Source organism: Leptidea sinapis, chromosome 25 (genome assembly GCF_905404315.1).
Source record: "Leptidea sinapis chromosome 25, ilLepSina1.1, whole genome shotgun sequence".
Classification (NCBI taxonomy): Eukaryota; Metazoa; Arthropoda; class Insecta; order Lepidoptera; family Pieridae; genus Leptidea; species Leptidea sinapis.
This window is the reverse complement of record NC_066289.1, coordinates 8,578,229-8,593,134: the sequence shown is the minus strand read 5'-3', so window position 1 is coordinate 8,593,134 and position 14,906 is coordinate 8,578,229. Positions and strand designations below refer to the sequence as shown.

The 14,906-nt window shown below is 36.1% G+C and overlaps 2 protein-coding genes across 3 annotated transcripts in view; both read right to left on the bottom strand.

Moving 5' to 3' along the window:
• Positions 1 to 1,535, bottom strand: part of LOC126972005 (receptor-type tyrosine-protein phosphatase kappa) — a 231,125-nt gene extending 229,590 nt beyond the window's left edge. For both annotated transcript variants that reach the window (XM_050818531.1, XM_050818532.1), the window contains exon 1: positions 1,398 to 1,535. The gene's annotated coding sequence lies outside the window, so the exon portion shown is untranslated. The remainder of the gene's footprint in view (positions 1 to 1,397) is intronic.
• The window catches only part of LOC126972003 (uncharacterized), a 577,468-nt gene that overhangs the window by 105,480 nt on the left and 457,082 nt on the right, over positions 1 to 14,906 (bottom strand). The gene's annotated exons all lie outside the window — the stretch shown is intronic.

Here is a 14,906-nt window from a genome sequence, read left to right as displayed (position 1 = left end):
AATTTACATTTTTTTGACTCAGAATCTCGAGGATCACATTGAATCGTCACAAAATAAATTATTCTAATATACAAAAATACAAATTTGTATCCATAATTATACTATTGCACTATATTATACAAGAACTAGTCATAGCTCTACATCGGTTTACAAGAACCTAAGGTATTGTCAAGCTGTCATCACGAGATGGAGCGACATCTGGCCGAGCCATCTTGGCATTTATAAAATCATCTATTCTATAATAGGTTTCCTTAATTAATTGCTTTTTAATATAACATTTGAAATGACGAATTCATAGCTCTGTCACTATTGATGGGAGTTTGTTATATTAGAAACGCACAGAGTTTCCCATGAAAGAATCGTTAAGTTTTTGTAATCGGTATCTTGGAATCTTTTTAATTTATTCTTGTATCTTGTATTAATGTTTTGTATATCATTTCTTTTCAGCAGATTATCTTAGTTTCTATGCGTGTACAATAATACTAATGGTGTAAGGCATTTAATTATTGACGTTTGAGTATTTTTGTTGCATCACTTTGCATATATTGTAATTGAAATGATTATTGTAAATTTAATTGAAAATAAGAATTTGTAATAGCATCTGTTTTGAAAAGAGCAACCTTAGAGTTTCTTGCACGTTCTTCTCTAAGGAAATCTGCCTTTCGAATGAGCTGTATGAAAAAATGACATATTTCAAGTTTAATGCAATTTACCTATGAAATAAAATATTTTTGAGTTGATATTAACTTGATAAACATAAATATGCCAAAATTATAAAACAGTAATAAACAATGACTCGTATTTCTTCACAATATTTTTTTTTATATTTACAAAATACTTGTGCTTTTATCTGACAAAATGATGAGAGATTTTTTTTTATTATATTATATAAGATAATCCATTCTGCATTTTCCATAATTTTAGCTTTCATTCTTAGCTTATTTCTTAGATTAAGTAATTCTTAAAAATATATAAAATAAACATAATACAGATATTTCTATACTACTGAAGATGATACAATAATTTTAAATATTAAAAAAGTATGTACCTACCTAGCAAAATTAATGTCAACCATAAGAGCTGGAGATGCAAAATACTTCTGTAACTTTCAAATTCGTTCTTTTACAATTTTCGAAGACAACTCAGTGTGTTCGTTAAAGTTTGATATAAATGAAACAGTTCAGCAGAAAGTCCTATACAAAAAGTTTATTGAGAATTTGTGTCGTACACTATAAATAATGCAAAACAGCTGATTATTTTACCCGGTACATACCACAATAAACCGACCTAAGATCTACAAAGACCAAAATACAAACCAACGACTCAAGGTTGGCATTCGATAAAATGGCCGTTACGTCTATTTACTAAGATTCAAAGTTAAATGAAAAAATACTTACGGTCACTGCTGAAGCCTACCGTTTAACACAAGCACTTAATAACACAAAGCACTATTAGTATGTGTAATAATTATTAATAAGCGTATAAAATTAGGTTTATATGAGTGCGCGATGCGTCTTCACTCTGTGAGCGCGAGGTTCCGACTAGGGCGGGCGGATAAGCGGCGCCATGTCATACCGCCCGTCCCGCTCTTTATCACGGACATTTATTTAATGGATACTATCAATCGAAACATTCCTATGGTGTTATGATGTCCTGGTAGTTTAGGCTTGATTAACGATGACCTCAATAAAAGGCATTTATTTTCTCAAAATTGATTCCTATAGAATTATTTTTTCGTCATTTCTAATATACTAGATACCACTATCGCTTTGGAATAAAAAGCGGTCCAATAACTCTCCCAGCATTCTTTATTTGCGCTCTTTTTAATAAAATGTTTAAATTGTACTGTCATAGTAGTATCTAGTAGTTATAAGTAGTAGTATCTAGTAGTTATAAGAAATCACATCAAAAAGAATTCTAAAGGAATCAATTTTGAGAAAATGAATGCTTTTTATGCCTTTTATTGCTATTGCTGTAAAATAATCTAATTAATAAAATAATTTAGTTAGTTTAGCTATTACACACTTAGCCTCTTGATTGGGCCATTGTGCGTTTTTAAAATGTCTTCTTACTCCAACCAGCCCACACAGATTTTTCACAGATGGGCGGCGGCTATTGAAAGCAAGGGGGAAGGCCTGGCAGTTGGTCTGGATATAGCGAAGGCCTTTGATCGTGTATGGCACAAGGCGCTCCTCGCAAAACTTCCATCATTTGGGCTTCCCGTGAGCTTATGCAAGTGGACCTCCAGCTTCCTCACTGGGCGCAGCATACAGGTCGTTATCGACGGTTATTGCTCGAATCCCAAGCCCGTGAACGCTGGAGTGCCCCAAGGCTGTGTGCTATCTCCCACGCTGTTTCTTCTGCATATCAATGATATGTTGGACACCGCCAACGTGCATTGCTATGCAGACGACAGCACTGGTGATGCCGTATACACGGGCCATGCAGGTCTCTCTCGGGAAAACGTCGACCAGTGCCGGGTGAAACTTGTGTCTTCTATCGAGTCCTCTCTCGAGAAGGTCGCGGAATGGGGTAAGTTGAACCTTGTCCAATTTAACCCCCAGAAGACTCAAGTTTGCGCGTTTACCACTAAAAAAACCCCATTTGCCGTATCACCGCTCTTCGAGAACACTTCCCTTAAAGCCTCGCCTAGTATCGGAATACTGGGTCTCGAAATCTCGAGCAATTGCCAATTCCGTGGCCATCTGGAGGGCAAAGCCAAACTGGCTTCAAAGAAACTGGGCGTCATAAATAGAGCACGGCAATACTTCAAGCCGGCCCACATTCTAGCGCTCTACAAAGCGCAGGTCCGGCCTCACATGGAGTATTGCTGTCATCTCTGGTCTGGCGCACCCCAGTATCAGCTCGATCCATTTGACCGCGTGCAACGCAGAGCAGCTCGAATTGTCGGGGACCCAGTACTCTGTGAACGGCTGGATCACTTGGCGTTGCGTAGAGACGTCGCTTCATTGTGTGTCTTCTACCGCATTTATCACGGGGAGTGTTCCGAATTTCACCTTCGCACGACACGCCACAAGTTACGATATCATCCCCACCATCTGGATGTGTGGCGGTCCTCCACAGTGCGGTTTTCAAGGAGCTTTCTTCCTCGTACCACGAAGCTGTGGAATGAGCTTCCTTGTGCGGTGTTTCCGGGACGATACGACATGGGTACCTTCAAGAAAAGCGCGTACACCTTCCTTAAAGGCCGGCAACGCTCTTGTGATTCCTCTGGTGTTGCAGGAGAGTGTGGGCGGCGGTGATCACTTAACACCAGGTGACCCGTACGCTCGTTTGTCCTCCTATTCCATAAAAAAAAAAAAAAAAAGCCCAGATCATTCCAGAAGTCTAACAGTCTTTTTAAGTTTCTGCAGACATCCGGAAGCGATGCTGGTGATTGGAGTATTTGTGCCCGTTGTTCGGCTACACTGCTGCACTCCATAAGTACGTGTTCTGGCGTTTCCTCTGCCTCCATGCATCCTCTGCACAAGGGGCTGTCTGTTACACCTATGATAGACAGATGCTTGTTCAAGGGACAGTGACCGGTGACTACACCTACAATTGTGCCTATATTGTCCCTGTGTAGTCTCATCAGGTTGCGGGTGAACCTCTTTGGGGGCACCGGAACCGCATTCTTTATTTGCCTGCAACCTTTGCTGTTTCTCCATTCTGTTGGGTGGTATTGTTTCGTTTTTTCTCGTAGCAACTTTTTAATTTGGGCCTGAGGTATAGGTAGCAGTGGCTCCGGTCCATATGCTACGGATTCAGATCCCCTTTTGGCTAGTTCATCTGCGGCATCATTGCCCAGTGAGTTGCTGTGTCCTTTAATCCATTGCAGAGTGACTCTGTTCTGGTTTGCGATGGATTGAAGTGCATTATGGCATTCCAGTATAAGGACAGATGTTATTGTGTTGTTTTGTCGCGCCTGAAATACGGATGCACTGTCTGAGATTATTTTTATGTTAAGATCTCTGACATCTCTGGCTGCTACCGTCAGAGCTGCTCTAGTAATTCCAATACATTCTGCTTGAAATATTGTGTTTAGGTTGTCTAATGCTGTTGATATTTTATATTTAGGTCGTTCGAGAAGACTTCGGCTCCAGTGCCGTGTATGGATTTGGATCCGTCTGTATATATTCTGACTTCGTTGATGCCAGAGTTATCACTTGCTTCCGCATTAAGTCGAATATCGTACCTTCGATCGAATACATATAATTAAAAATGAAGATTAAGATTTAAATCAGGATCGATTGACAGATGAAATAAAATCGGTACCTTGAATAATCTTATACTAGAGAAAGAATATTTAAATCTATAAAAGTACTTCAACAACGTGGCGCTCCATTGGCGACATTAAATAAGCACACAGAAGTACTTGACAGTAATCATTTACAAAATATAAAAAAATTAAATACATAATTCACCTATATAAATCAATTATCCATAATATTATTTGGGAACAATCTGTAAGAAATCTAGTAGCCGCGCGCGACCACGTACATATATTAACTAACTTAAATATATTATAATTTGTTTGTTTCAAAATTTCAATTATTCACTGCTACTAGGTTTTTTTTTAACGAAAATAAGGGACGAGACGAGCAGGACGTTCAGCTGGTGCTAATTGATACGCCCTACCCATTACAATACAGTGTCGCTCAGTATTCTTGAAAAACCCAAAAATTTGTGGCACTACGATTGCACTCGTCTCCCTGAGGCATAAAATGTTAAGTCTCATTTGCCCAGTAATTTCACTAGCTACAGCGCCCTTCAGACCGAAACACAGTAATGTGTACACATTTCTGCTTCACGGCAGAAATAGGCGTCGTTGTGGTACCCATAATTTAGCCGGCTTCCTGTGCAAAGGAGCCTCCCACTGGTAAAGTAGGTAGTAGTAGTTACTATAATTTTATAATTATTTTATTACGATCAAGGTTAGATCTAGCTCTACTCATGTGTTCATTTAATATCGCCATTACAGCGCCACAAAAAATACAAAGAAAAACAATTTGATAAGAAAATATAGTGGTTAATTGAAGTTGGTAAAAGTTTCAGCGACAGTCGCTAACAGTTAATATTATCAGACAAAGTACTTAATAAATGTTACAGCTCTATTATTTATTCCAAAATGGTTCCCGTTTAAAATTTTCTCTTGTTAACATGTTTCACGGAGCGCGGTATGGACTTAGTAAACAGTGACGACGAGTTTCTTGCCAATGTTTCTCATTTAAGTTGACTTTATAATGACTCATTTAACTATTATAAAAGTGTACCTTTGATGTTACCATTTCACTATTTACATACAAGGACTAGTAAAAAAAAAAGAAGGACTCCGCGCCGTGATATTACCAAGTGAAGCACCTTTATGCTAGTGTGTGTGCGGTTACGGGGGATACTAGTTACACAATTTTTTCTCCCTTAAATAATCATATATCCACAAATACCTTTATAGTATTGTTTTTACACTTTTTCACAACGCACGACGGCATTTTTAAAATATTTTATTGCGACGCAAACTGATCTATCACAGACAATGGCAAATCTCATAATGGCGGCCGATCGGCTTGTAAGTGTATGCGTGGGGCTATGTATTTAAACGTTTACCGGCTTGTTTTGGTGCCTCACTGTTATGTAAGGTGACACGGAGTCGTTATTTTTTTACTCGTCCGTGTTGTAATAGTGTATCTTTGTGATTTTATAAATAGTGACAGCCAATTTAAATAGTGAAATGGTAACATCATTTAAGTAACCGTTACATCATCCAAACGAGTGTTGTAATGTTGTACTGAATTTCATTCCAACACTCGTTTGGATGATGTAATGGTTAATAGGACATTAGGTGTTTTAATGTTGGCAATAAGCTAACTGTTTTAGAATCTTTAATAGAGGATTTAAAGCATGGGTGTAGATAAACTTTATAACATATTACTAAAAATATATTAGCATACAGAAAAACAAAGCTTGTGGGAGAGAAGCTCATTTCTAACGGAGATACAGAAAGATAGAAAAGGAAAGCCAGTCTGTTGTTACTGTAACCGATTTCAATTGAAAAGTCGTAAAAAGTCGGTCATTAGAATTAGCTCCTTAGTATTTTGAATATTAAACTTGCTTACCATTAGTTAACGTACACATTGACAATTCAAAAATGATTCAAGTCAAAAATCAAGAATTAATAAGTGGCAAATTTAAATAAATAAATCTTTTGACTGTTGCTTCTCAATATATTATTGTTAATGATTTATAATTATATTAACTGACATAGATACGGCGCGACTAGTATACTTTAGTTATTTCCATAGTATTATGTCCTATGGTATATTGTTATGGGGCAACGCTGCCGATATTAATACAATATTTGCTGCAGAAGAGGGCTATTCCCGCTATTTATAACCTAGGTCCTAAAGAATCATTAAGAGCATAATTCAAAGAAATTAAAATCTTGACTGTTGCTTCTAAATATATTCTTGATGATGTAATGTATGTTCATAGGCACATAAGTGAATTTACTAGAAACTGTCATAACCATAATGTTAACACCAGGAACAGACATAAACTTATAACGCCAACTACTCGGCTAAGTCGAGTTAGTAAGTCTTTTGTGGGGCGATGTATATACTTTTAAAACAAGATCCCAGAAAATGTTCAAAACAAAAGTGTTATGATATTCAAAAGAATTGTTAGAAAACCTTTGTGTGGTCAAGGTTACTATAACATAAATAAGTTTCTTAATGATTCCACAGATTGGGAATGGAGCGACCACCCTCAGGCTATTAAATAATAAGTTTATTGAATATTGTATATTCATTTGTAAACATATTTTTTTATGAAAAAAAAAATCCCGCAGAGTTTGTTACGCCCGTTCTTCACAGGTCTGAGGAAATCTTTTTGGAATGGGTGGTAGTTTTTGACTTTCAATAAGTGATGTCACATCCTATTTTGAATATAAATATTTGAATTTGAATTACGCAATATCAGGCTGTTAGGTCGTCTATTGCTAGTATATTCTAATTTTATGGTATGATACAGAGCGGACAATCGAAATCAAAAATTGGTAAGATTAAGTAACTCGTGTGTCAATTCAACAATAATTTTTGAGCTGAATGAACCAATCAGCTTTGTTTTTTTATGAAAATAAGGGACGAGATGAGCAGGATGTTCAATTGATGGCAATTGATACGCCCTGCCCATTAAAATGCATTGCCGCTTCTTGAAAAACCCAATAATTCCGAGCGGCACTACAACTGCACTCGTCACCTTGAGACATAAGATTCAAGCCTCATTTGCCCAGTAATTTCACTAGCTACGGCCCCCTATACCTTTACCTCTACTGCTTAACGCAGAAATAGGCGCCGTGTGCCATGTTACGATGCAAACGCATTATTTGTGAAAAAAACCGGTGAATATTTATATAAATTGTTTTTTGATGTCATCAAATCGTGCTTTATACAAGACAGCCGCTGGTTTTAAACTTCGATTTGAAACAAGCGTGAACACGATGCCACCACAATCGGCGGATATAAATAAACAGTGTTGGCAATTGTTTTTTAGTGACGTCACGCCGTCCCAAGCTGCCACGGACCGCCATTTATAAAGTTCGACGGTTTTTAGTACGCAAATAGCGCAATGTGACCCGAGTTAAAGGAATTCTGAAGAAAAAATTAATGCAGGTTAAGGAACGAAAAACTTTTTATGTTGAAGTTTCGTTTCAAAGGTGTTGTAGAAGCAATTTTTTAGATAAATGTAAATATATTTTCTATTTTTGAGGCGTTAAAAATAAGAGTTATTTTTTGTATACACTTTAAAAGAGAATTAATATGCGATTTTGTTTTTGTTAGTATTTTTTATTAACAAACAGGCAAGATCGTTCGAAAATGACATCTGCAAACTGTCCTGCTCGTCTCGCCCCTTAATTTCATAACATAAAACATAATATTGAATGCGGAATGAATAAAAAACTAATTTGGATGTGAAAAGAGAATGTTACTTCGAACCCGTTAAGTGAAAGTTTTATAGTGTGGCCATTGAAATAATGTAAGAATATGAATATTTTAAAAATAATTGGATTATTTTATAATTTTGAGAATATGCACATAAGAAATTGTGATAAAGTAATTTGTCGAATTAAAAACTCTCCTAGTGAAATTTAAATCACTCTGAAGAAAAAAAAGAAGTAAAAAAATTAAATTAAATTAAATTAAATCCATTCAATTTCACTTATAAGATAAATACAGCACTAATGTTGCACAATACGTCAGATGTATAACTACAGATATAATGCTATAAGCATTTCGGTGAAGGGAACTCACGCAATTTCACCAATCTAAAAACCCATCTAACAATATTTGTATTTATTTTTTTAGCATGCCCAACACGGATATAGAAGATTTCACTTCAAAAACTCCCATCATATGACGAGCATTTCATTAGACATTGAATATAAGATAAATACTAAAAAGCAGATGATATGGAATGGTTTAATAAAGTAAAGTGAATTTGTGAGCCATGTTTGAAAGAAAAATGATTTTTAATCTTGTATCCGACAAGGACAAAAAGGGCCATGTTGAATGATACCGCCGGCCTCTATCCTGTAATACCGTAGTCATCACAGGGGCATTGTCGACATTTTAATAGCTTTTTTAAACTTTTTAGTCTTTAAAGTCTTTATTATTACAATTGTTTATCAAATATATTGTTGACAGTGATAGGTGGGTGAAGACGTCTATAAAAGGTGATGTCTTCTGACGACACTGTCCCAATTAGATAGCATCTTCTGTGCTATATCTCAGCGGATACACCATAGGGAGTGCCGCTTGCGCCTCTCTCTCCCCAAGAGAAGGTCGCCTTCGATGAAGGCTTAGAGGGAACCTGCCCAAAGCCAAACTCAGGTGGTTTTTAGTGGGTAGGCACCTAGGTTTTACGTGAGTCCCACATAGCCAACGCAGACTTAGGCTGCGTTGGTATGCATGAGCATTCACCACCTCCCTCCCGTCGTTATCCTGGAAGGTAGCCCTTTCCCTTAAAAAGCGTCGACACCTTTTCTCTGCAAACGTTGACTAGTTAGGCCGTTACTCTGCCCCATTACTGATCGAATATGAGTCATTGTTTCATTTGAAATTTATTCTTAGATGCTTAACAATTTGATCTGTTTAATTTAAAAGTTATTAATTTAGATGTTACCTTGTTTGTGAATTTTTTGTTGGTAATATTAAAATTTGTCAATTGTTATAAAAAAACCTTTTGATCTCATTTCCTAGATTATATTTAATTTGAATTAAATTTATTCATTAGTTGCCTTACTTTCTTGAAGGACTTTTAAAATGTATACACGGGTAGAGCTAAAATTCAAAGTAAATAATTGAAATTTTCAAACAAACAAATTGTATATTTAAGAAAAACAATTTTAATCACCCTAACGGGTTCATAGGACGACAAGAAGTAGGTGTATGTGCCTACGTTAGCGCGCGGCAACTAGATTTCTTACAGGATTTTCCGAAACAATATTATGGATAATAGATTTATTCTGAGGCATAGCAATCATAAATTATGTTCGAAGGTGGTAACTTAAGGCGTTAATGCAAGCCAGTGACCTTGGTCAAAGAACAAGGGCGGGTTCAAATAATTACGCATTCATAATAATTTATGACTTAAAAAAATTAACACAACCACCCAATGTAATTTCCTTTTTTGCATTTTTGGAAACAATAATTATATTGTAGTAACATTAACCGTACGTTATGTTTTAAACTAAACATTCTGAGGGCAATTTATGATTTTTTTATTATACATGTGATTTGAAAAAATAAAAAGTACAACAATTATTCGACGTATTATATCAAACACTATAATAGGTATTAATATTTTTGAGAACTGCTAGTTAGGGGCGTGCATATCATATAGGCAGTTAGGCAGTGCTTACCTCGTTATGATCCTAAATAAATACATTGTTAAAGTTTATTTAGTTTCATTTGGTTCCATTATTTTATAACCAAACTTCTATTGAACCCCCATAATAAATTTCTACCTAACCTACGGTAAGGAATCTCCAGGCTCAACTTCGACTAGTTAGATCTACAGTGCCTACCTGGCTAGAAAACCAATGCTAGTATTAATTTATTGAGAGAAAACGGTTAGAAATAAAGTAAATTATTGGTGTACAAAGTCAGGTCTTAATAGATTAGCGTACGACACACTATCTACTAGCCCATAAATATATCAAAACAAACACCTTAACAGCACAGCAAGAAGCAATTTAAAGTCAAAGTAATTTCAAATAGACTTAAAGTTCCGGTCGAATATAAAAGTTCCACTCCACGCTCCATCGCTAATCGATTTCAACTTTGATTTCGTCAAAGTTACTTTTATTATCAGGTCACAAATGGACATCGACTTACTGACATGGCCTTTTTAGGGTTCCGTAATCAAATGGCAAAAAAACGGAACCCTTATAGATTCGTCATGTATGTCTGCCTGTCTGTCTGTCCGTCCGTATGTCACAGCCACTTTTTAACGAAACTATAAGAACTTTACTGTTAAAAGTTTATTATTATTAATTATCTATTAAGATTAAGATTTTCACCCAAAAATGTTATTTTTACATTCACTTTTAGGGGTTCATTCCCATACACAGAACTGAAACTTAAAAAAAGTTTTTCATCAAACCCATACGTGTGGGGTATCTATGGATAGATCTTCAAAAATGACATTGAGGTTTCTAATATTTTTTTTTGTTAACTGAATAGTTTGCGCGGCAGACACTTCCAAAGTGGTAAAATGTGTCCCCATGTAACTTCTGATGAATGATAAAACTAAAAAAATATGATGTACCATTACCATGCAAACTTCCACCGAAAATTGATTTGAACGATATTTAGTAAGTTTTTTTTTAATACGTCATAAATCGTGACAGCGTACTACAGCAACTTTTATATTATGTTACTTGCTGCTAAGGAACCCTTCATGGGCGAGTACGACTCGCACTTGGCCGCTTTTTTCCCAATTAAAAAGAAGTTATCACTATGAACTACTCTTTATATTTAACGCGTACAATTTATGTGTTCACTTATTAGTGATTGGGATGATTAGTTTGGCCTGATGTCGATAGTCCCAACTAGGCACACTCTTAACCTACGGACTACAAAATTGGTACTTAATAACAGTATGGAAAATCCTAATCCGGAGGATATACAGAATGTCTGTCTTGGGAACCATTTTATCTTTTTTTGTGACAATTTAGCCATAATTATTTTTTTGGGTATCCATAAAAATGGGTCGATTTCATGGATTTTTTTCAAATGCGGATCGACTTAGTTTCATGTGTGGATATACATACGTACTTTCTTTGTATACGCGAGTGTTGTGACACTTAAAAATACTTTTAAAGGATTAAAACGCGTGCAATTGTAACTGTGTTTTTACATTAGATTTTTGCGTTAAAGTTATATTTTTTTCATTATTTTAGTTAACCCGACGTTTCCATATCTCGTTTTCAGGGGGACTGCAGATAAAATGAGTCAAGATAGTATTTGTCATAGTTGTCATTATGACAGATGGTTTTGGCAATACTTACTGACAGTGTCGTCTTCTTTTTTGGTAGCTTTGGGTTTTAATTTAGAGAGTATTGGATCCCAGGTATTATAAAAAATGTAATGTAAAAACACAATTACACGTGTTTTAATCCCTTAAAAGTGCTTTATTTAGATGTGAGGATCATTTCATTATAGTGGTAGTAATAATCTGCGCAGCAGAAATTAGTCAAATTAATGAAATGTTTTCTCATATCACTTCCTGCTTCTTACACATGCCATAGTATTCCATATTTGAATATGAAATTTTATTTGCCAGTACGCCGCTAGGTTATGTACGCCCGCCTTTGCTTTGTCGTTGAGGCTCCTCGAGAGAGTCCAGAGCTTCTTCGGTATACGATTGGACTTTATATGGAGTGTGTTGTGTATCCAGCTCTATTTGCGGCGTTCAATCTGTTTGTCTATGGACTTACAAAATATTTGAATTAAATCCATTCGACATCGATTTAGATTCGAACTTTGAGACTTTAGAGGGTGGGGTCAGGAAGAACTGGGCAGGAATTTTACAATAACATAAATAAAATCATTTTTTCATATTAATTTATTTTTATTTCTCTCAGTTTCAACAGTGGGAGGTTCATTTGCACAGGAAGCCGGCTAGAGTATGGGTATCACAACGGCGCCTATTTGCCGTTAAGCAGTAATGTGTAAACATTACTGTGTTTCGGTCTGAAGAGCGCCGTAGGTAGTGAAATTACTGGGCATATGAGACTTAACACCTTATGTCTCAAGGTGACGAGCGCAACTGTATGCAGTGCCGCTCAAAATTATGAGCGGCACTGCATTGCAATGAGTAGGGCGTATCAATTACCATCAGCTGAACGTCCTGCTCGTCTCGACCCTTACTTTCATAAAAAAAAGTTAACATAAATTAATGTACATAACAAACTTATGACATTCGTAAGCATGCAATAATCCTACGACAATTTCGTCTGTCATACGCTTTCGAACGTGTCATATACGTTTGAGTTGTATGATTAAATAATAATAAATGTTTTATAGGCGACATGACATAGAAAACTGCTGACCTATATAAGGAATCTGTCTGAGAATTGAGATGGGACGTGCTAGGTTACTATTATAGATATTATGTCGTTTCCACACACAACCATCTCCTTTATATGAGTGATGAAAAGGACTACAAATGACGTTGTGGGTTAATTAGAAGCAGTTTAACTAACAGCCTATTCCCATGGTTAAATTTTACTTGAGCAATATTCACTTATTTATTTATTGTCTAATTAGCACGGCAGTGCCACTTACACTAATTAGACGAAACACTAAAAGGAAAAATTACAAATAAAAAAGATTTTTTTTTTAATGATAATAAGGGACGAGACGAGCAGGACGTTCAGCTGATGGTAATTGATACGCCCTGCCCATTACATTGCAGTTCCGTTCAGGATTCTAGAAAAAATCAAAAATTCTGAGCGGCACTACAATTGCGCTCTCACCTTGAGACATAAGATGTTAAGTCTCATTTGCCCAGTAATTTCATTAGCTACGGCGCCCTTCAGACCGAAACACAGTAATTCTTACACATTACTGCTTCACGGCAGAAATAGGCGCCGTTGTGGTACCCATAATCTAGCCGGCATCCTGTGCAAAGAAGCCTCCCATTGGTAAAATATATAAATTAATTATACAATGTCAATGCTCTCCGCGTACCTAAGTATTTCAGAAACTAGGGAAGTCCATCCATCATTGAATGCATCCCATTGAGAATTCTTGTCTAAGAGCGCGTTGAAAGATGCCAATGAACGCGCTATAGATGCCATGGCTCGGGCAACGGTGCGATGCAGCGGGACCAAGAAAGGTTTATTTTTTCGTGGGCGAAGATTATTAAATATAGGGACACGTATACGACACAATTGCTCGTGAAGATCAGGAGTATCACTTATGCCGCATTAATATAATTACTGCACTTATTATTTTTGACAATGATTATCCTACTTATATTATAAATGTGAAAGTTTGTATGTCTGGATGTATGTTTGAACTTCATTAACGCAAAATCTACTGAATAGATTTTGATTAAACTTTACAATAATATAGCTTACACACCAGAATAACAAATACGCTATAATTTATAAAACTATAGTGTGAATTATACAAAATATAAAAGAAGTGTGATTGTAACTAATGAATACAACTAGCGCCATCTCTCATCAACTAGCAAGCAAAAGATCAATACAATTTAATTTATACGGCAAAACAACGTTTGCCGGGTCAGCTAGTATAATAACAATTCCGTTATACCTCTTCTCATGTTTTTTATTTTATTTTATGAAAGGTATGAGTTTTCTTATACTATTAGTGTTTTTAAATTATTTCTTTAATCCTTATCTGCGTATTTTATTTTCAAATATTATGTAGTACTTAAATACCCTGTTGACGGTGACTTCACTTGTGAAGGCTTTCACTGAAAACAAACGCTGCAGCTTGCTCCAGCATGATGCTGAGGGGGAGACCTATATTTGGTCACACATGACACTATATTTAGTAAATTCACGGGGAGTGTTTAACCGAAGAGCTATTTAACCTGATTTCTCCCGCCAAATTCCACCTTCGCACGACACGCCACAAGTTAGGATATCATCCCCACCTGGATGTGTGGCGGTCCTCCACAGTGCGGTTTTCAAGGAGCTTTCTTCCACGTAATACAAAGCTGTGGAATGAGCTTCCTTATGCGGTGTTTCCGGGACGATACGACATGGGTACCTTCAAAAAAGCGCATACTCCTTCCTTAAAGGCCGGCAACGCTCCTGTGATTCCTCTGGTGTTGTAAGAGATTGTGGGCGGCGGTGATCACTTAACACCAGGTGACCCATACGCTCGTTTGTCCTCCTATTCCATAAAAAAAAATGTTGAAGGAGGCGTTACTTTGCGGAAATCCATAATTATCCAAATGTTTTGAGTTTTCTTAAGTGTTAATTCCGCCAATATTTGTCTTTAAACAATGGCACGAGCCATGGTTGGCGAGTCAACATGTCCTGAGGTTGCCTCGTGTAGAGGCGAAACACGTGTCGAAGACAAATTGGCGGAATTAACACTAAAGAAAACTCAAAATATTTGGACTATATTTAGTATACTTTTTTTCTTATCACTATAAATATGTAGATTGATTTAATTTGTTTTAAAGTTTATTGTTCATAGTGTAGTGATCAAATAAAGGTTTTCTAATTTCTTTTAACATTTGCTGCACTACATGATAATACAAGTCAAGAAACAAAATAATATTCAGCTTAAAGTTCTATTAAGTGAAGTTATTCTTCTTTGGCTTAATACAATATGTAAAACCAAAAATCCATAAAAAAATATTCC